Source organism: Gastrolobium bilobum, unplaced genomic scaffold (assembly GCF_033153095.1).
Source record: "Gastrolobium bilobum isolate Gb01-03AN ecotype WA unplaced genomic scaffold, APGP_CSIRO_Gbil_v1 utg33260, whole genome shotgun sequence".
NCBI classification, from domain to species: Eukaryota; Viridiplantae; Streptophyta; class Magnoliopsida; order Fabales; family Fabaceae; genus Gastrolobium; species Gastrolobium bilobum.
In genome coordinates this window covers 36,106-42,193 of record NW_026898181.1, presented here as the reverse complement: position 1 = coordinate 42,193, position 6,088 = coordinate 36,106, and positions in this window count along the sequence as shown.

Genomic DNA, 6,088 nt, shown 5'->3' with positions numbered 1-6,088 from the left:
AACTAGTTAGTGAGTAGAGAAATATTGAATGCATGTGCAATGATTGATGCCCTTGCTAAAAATATAAGCCAAGTCAACCATTTGCTTCAGTATGGAATGTATTATGTATGTGGTTGTGATCTTTACAGGATCAAGCCTATGAACTGTTGGTCTAATTTGTCCTTTTATAGCAGACAATAGTATCTACTACTTTTTTAGTCCGGGGTTCATGTCTTGTTCTATGACTTATTTAACCAGCCTTTTTCTTTTTATTTATTTTTCAATATTTTTATTTTGTAAAGGAGAAAGAATAAGTACTCTGATTCTGTAAACTTCTATATTACAGTTATATAGGCCCTATCACCCTTCTTAAATGGTCTCAATATTGGATATGGGTCTTTAATCACCCTACTTTAGGTGTTGGATTCTGACTCCTGAGCCCAAACACCTCAGTCATTAGTATGAGGCCATGAGCATGAGAAGAACCATGAGTTTTGGAAAGGACTTTAGGTCTAGCAAAATCGGTTTTTTTTCCCCCACCAAACCCGTGTGTGAGGCTTACATTCGATATTGGGCTTGAAAGACTTTCTCTCTCTCTAAACATTCATTCACAAATAAATAAAGCATAAATGCTGTAGATTAGGTGATTTTAGGTCTCATAACTGCGTTTAATAATTACCTTGTGATGTCTTACATTCACAATCATATGTCCATATCATGTAAGTAATCAAAGGCACAATTAATTAATTATATTTATGAACAAATTAATTGCGATGATTTTATAACTTCATATTTCAATATTTTTTTCTCTCTTCCCTTATTATCGTTGATTCATCTAGTATGGCTAGGATCTCTCACATGACACGAGACTCTTATTATATTTTGCTGGTTTCATTTTGTTTGGTTCGGGTAGACCGTGAATATTCATCCGATGAGTGATAACTCAATATGCTTATAGATATTTATGAGAAAGATTCTGCAAGGGTGTATGAATCTCTGTGCATTGAACGGTACGACGTTAGTCAAGATGTGAGGTGTGTGAAAAATAATAGAAGAAGTAAAGATAAGTCAAAAAGTGTGTACCTGATGAATATGACTCTTATTTATAGTGAGTTATTTGGTTGGAACTCCCACTTAGTGTGTTATGAGATTATTGTGAGGCCTTTTCTTATTATTGGGGTTGAGTCTTTAATTATCCTATCCATCACTGATACGGTGTTAAGTTGTTGAGATATGGACGTTATATTCTGATCCATTACATATTTGAACAATAATGGTGAAAAACAGTAAAAGATGACCAATTAATTTGATTGTCAGAGCAAATTGTACGAGTCTATGAATTATTGAATTAGGTGTTGTTGTTATTTGACTATTATTATAAATCTTGGAAAATAATCTAGCAAGTTCAGTTCATTTACAGTTGGCAATCACAGTCAAGGTTTTGCAATTACATTTACTTGTTTTTCTGTGTTGCTTTCATATGCACGTTATTTCATGTAAGTCTTTGACAGTAGCATTTTGTTATTAAATGCTCTTAAGGTAGAAGAAGACTCACTTAATTTTAGTATCATTATCTATGAATCTATAAGTCAAACAAACTAGCAATTAGTGGCTACTTATTAAATGGTTTTCATTATCAACTAGAAGGTTTGTGGTAAAATAAACTACATGTTCCATTTGCTTGGCATGTAAGCGTTGGTTTAAATAGGTTTTAAATTGTTACAACAACTCACGTCTAGTTGGTCTGCATGTTTCTTTCCCATTAAGCAAATTTCTTCACAAGCGTTCATTTTCTTCTAATAGAAGCACGTTTTTTATCCGTTAAAGAAGAAATATGCACGATTCACATTTAATGTTTTCCATTTACTTGCTGCTATTGTCAACTTTTTAGTGCTAAGGTCATTATTCATTAGCTGTGTCTATTCATTAAAATATTAGTATATTTAATACTTTATGAGCTCCTATGTATGTTTATGTCATAGATGGATCTGCCAAGATTGAGAATGGACGATGCTTTTCAAAAGTGGTGCTTCCAATTTGTCAGCCAAAAATAGATTGAATAATTTATCAATTAGATTGACGTAGCTTGGATTCAATTCGACCACTAGAAATATAGACATCTGGTTTTCCGAAGGAGCAAGTTATACAACTAAATAATTCAAGCCAAAGCCCAAAGGGTAAATAAATATAGTTTAATCACAAAACATAGCTACCCACTGATGATCTGAGTTATCATACGATTTTTATTTTATTTTATTTTATTTTTGACAAAAATAGCTTCAACTTTGAGAAGCCAATTTCATCTTTCATAACATATTCTAACAAAAAAAAAAGTTTAAGCTTTTAGTTCTTTAATATTAGTCTGTATTTATTTTAGTTTATATTTCTTTAACACATATGAGAGATGAGAGAACATAGATTGAGGTGGTTTGGGCACGTGATGAGAAGATCCATGGATACTCCTGTAAGAACAGAAGTTTGTTACCAAGAGCTAAACACAAAAAGAGGCAGAGGTAGACCGAAGCTTACTTGGGGGAAAGTAGTAAAACAAGATTTAATGGAGTGAGATATAGATTGGCGGACAGTATGTCTTAGAACGGAATGGAGAAAAGCTATAAGTATGGTGGAGGGTTAGACCCGCTGTTATTCCTATGTTCCAGATGGTCCCTTTTTAGTCCTTTTCCCTTTCATTTTCCCCACTTCTTCTTGTCCCTTTCTTTTTTACTTTTATTTATTTATATATACATATATTTTTATTTTATTTTATTTTTATTTTATTTTATTTTTTTTTATTTTTTTATTTTATTTGTTTATTTTTATTTATTTATTTATATATTTTTGGCTTTTTTACTTTTTTTCAACCGTTTTTGTATCTTTTATGTGGGTTCATCTACCACTGACCCCAATTAATTTGGGATAAAGGTGTTGTTGATGTTGATGTTGATATTTCTTTAACACGTGAATTTATCAATTATACCAAATGTTGTCATTATACTACCACATTAATAATTGTTTGATACGTTACTATTTAACAAAATAATTTAAATAAAAGTGTCATAAAAGCAACATAAGGTAAATTCGAGAAATAAAAACTAAATCAAAAACTTAATTAACACTGAAAACATATAATTAGCGACATTTTTAATTGGTATGTATAAAAAATTTATGAAATTTTCTATTGAATCAATTAAATAATCTTAATTAATTAAAGAAAATTAAATCTTTTATAATTCTTGACATATTGAATGTTTTTTTTTATTTAATATTTATTTTAAAAAATGAAAAAGTAATGAAAGAATGTAGCATTTTTCATATAGAATATCTACCTACCCTGTGAAGAAGTGTAGCACTTTCTTTCTTACTATGCCATATATATCAGGCAGATGAAAATTTTCAATGTCAGCTAGTTTATGTGGAAAAGCCTTGGGTTGTGTTTGGTAGCAGCTTTTTTGAAATTTACCTAGGCATATGAGATTGGTATTTGGGATTGTTCATGTTTGGTACATGGTATTACAAATTTTTCCTAGCTAAGTGATTTGCCTAGCCATTGATAATTGTTTGCAAAATTTGATAAAATGTATGGTACTCAAATCCCACTTCCAAGGTGATATTTCACAAAAGCTAGGTAAATAAAAAAAAAATTGGCACCATATCTATCAAAATTACCCTCTTATAAAGCTACTTCATCCTTCACCATAATTGGAAGCAGAGTGCGATGAACACAGAGACAATTTCTAGAGGTTTGAATAATCTAAAATGATGTGGCAATTTCTGATAGATTTATGACACTGAATTGGAGTACTCTTCACACAATCAAACATAGACACCGCAGGATGAGATTCAAAAAATTTAAAAATAAGGGGTATTTTGATAATTGCAACTCATTTTCCCATCAATATTTTAACTCAAACCAAACATAGACTTTATAATATTTACCAAATTTTTCCAGTAAAATTTTTTCCAAACAAACAACTTTTTTTACATTTTTCTACCAAACTCACTTTCTAACTTTTTTCCTATCAATTACATTTTCCCTACCAAATTTTATATTACAGATAGGTGAGGAATCAGGAATGGTTCAGAAACACATTAAATTGGAAACTGGAAAGTAGAAATGATGATACTCCTACTATTTATAATAATGGCAATTAGTAGAAAATGAGGAGAAAGGGTATATTATAGTGCTTCCGACCATTTTAATGGCAAATGCATGCCACACAGCTTGGAAAGTGGGAAATACAAAACAGCCTTTGTTCCCCCCATGACTCACCATTCAACTATTCAAACCTGGAACTTCGAAATGCTTGACTTTTTTGTGCGTCGTCCCATCCTTGAGAACTCAAACTTTGGACTTGCCAGTTGCAATCACGTTCCCATTCCCACTTTTCTCTTTAACTAAGGGTCCCCCACCTTGTTATCAAAAAAAAAAAAAAAAGGGTCCCCCACCACAAACCCTTAGCCCATAATAAGTGTATGTGTGTGTATTATCTTGGGATTAAAAGTTCTCAGTTCTAACTGTAATAATACGCATGAAATCCTGCTTCTGAATTGACCATTTTTTTTTGTTTTTTGTTTTTTTTACTGTTCCTGCCCTGTTAACTAGGCTTCTCAAAGAAACATGCCAACAACTAGGACCAAATTTCAGACTTACAAGGAAATGTCAAATATGATATATTCAAAGATTCAGACTTCATTAGCGCAACATGCCAACAACTAGGACCAAATTTCTGAATTGAATCTATATTTCTATTTCTGCTAATGCCATTAGGGAAAAGACAAGAGCAAGGAGCTGTTAAAGATATGACTTATCTATGAGCAAAACGATTAAACAAGATAAAGTAAAGGAAAAAGAAACAAAGGCAAAGCAACACTTTGTGAGATTAATGAACAATATATCTAAACTAGTTCCAAATTGTCATCACAAACTCTTATTAAGAAAGTGTCTCAGGCTCATGACTAGTGTTCTTTTTTATTTACCAGAAACATGAGGAAGATTCGCTTTTGCGGTTGTGGCATTTTAAAAGCTGGGAAAACCTTCTCCTGCGGTAATAGAAGCTCCATTTCCATTTGGACCTGGAAAAAATCAACCTTCTTAGTCTACAACCACACCTTAGCCTTAGCCATACAACTTTCTTGGCACGGACGAAAGACCCTTTGATTCTCTCAGTGAGACTCTTCTTTCGACAGAACTGGTAGCTTCTCAGGAATAGCTGCCTCTTCTCCATCATGGTATAGTTCTGGTCAGGGTGGTAGTAATACCCAAAAGATTCACTTCTCAACAATGGGTTCACGGTCACACTACCCATGTCTTGATTCTCACTAAGGTTTTGAACCAAAGAGAAACGTGGAATGCGAGGTGGGTGCCTGAGGAAGAAGAATAGAGGGAAAACAGAAACAGAAAAGAAATATTAAATAGAAGAAAAAATGAATTGGTCAAAGATAAAGACAAATATGTGTGAAGGAGAAGAAGAAAAAGGGGTCTGAAATCTTAACAGCAGAAATTCAACGCCCCTGATTTTGCTTAGCTAGCGTCGCGCCACCACTAAACACAAACACATGTTTGTTTTTTCTTCCCTCTTCTATCTTATACATTAAGCACTTTAACACGTGGACACTCGGATAAGCTCGGGTTCTTTTAGATGGACGGTCACGTGCCTTTTGTGTTCTCCCTTACATGTTTGACCCTTTTTTTTTTATCTTTTCTTTACACTTCCAATCTTTTTTTTTGTGTTCAAACTATGGTTATGGTCGTTGCTTATGTAGCTATAAAAGCAAAGACAAACCCCTGTAACAACCTCCTTCGTTATCCTTATGATGCCATATAAGTCAAAACAAACTTCCAAATTTCCAATAAGAGCCGTCCCCATCAGCGCTTTGTCCAATGAGGAGTGAGGACCATCGTTTATCAAACCTGTGGGGCAAAAGCTTAGGTAATGTTTGTCGTGGTCCAAACCAAAACATGAACCAAGCCGTGCATTGGTGACAACAGCAGACGTGCCTAAAGAAATTCACTAAATGGCAACAAAATAAAACGATTGGGATCATAATGAAGACGACTATCGCTACGTACTAAGAAATACACATGAGGATGAGCCATGCTTTGACGAAG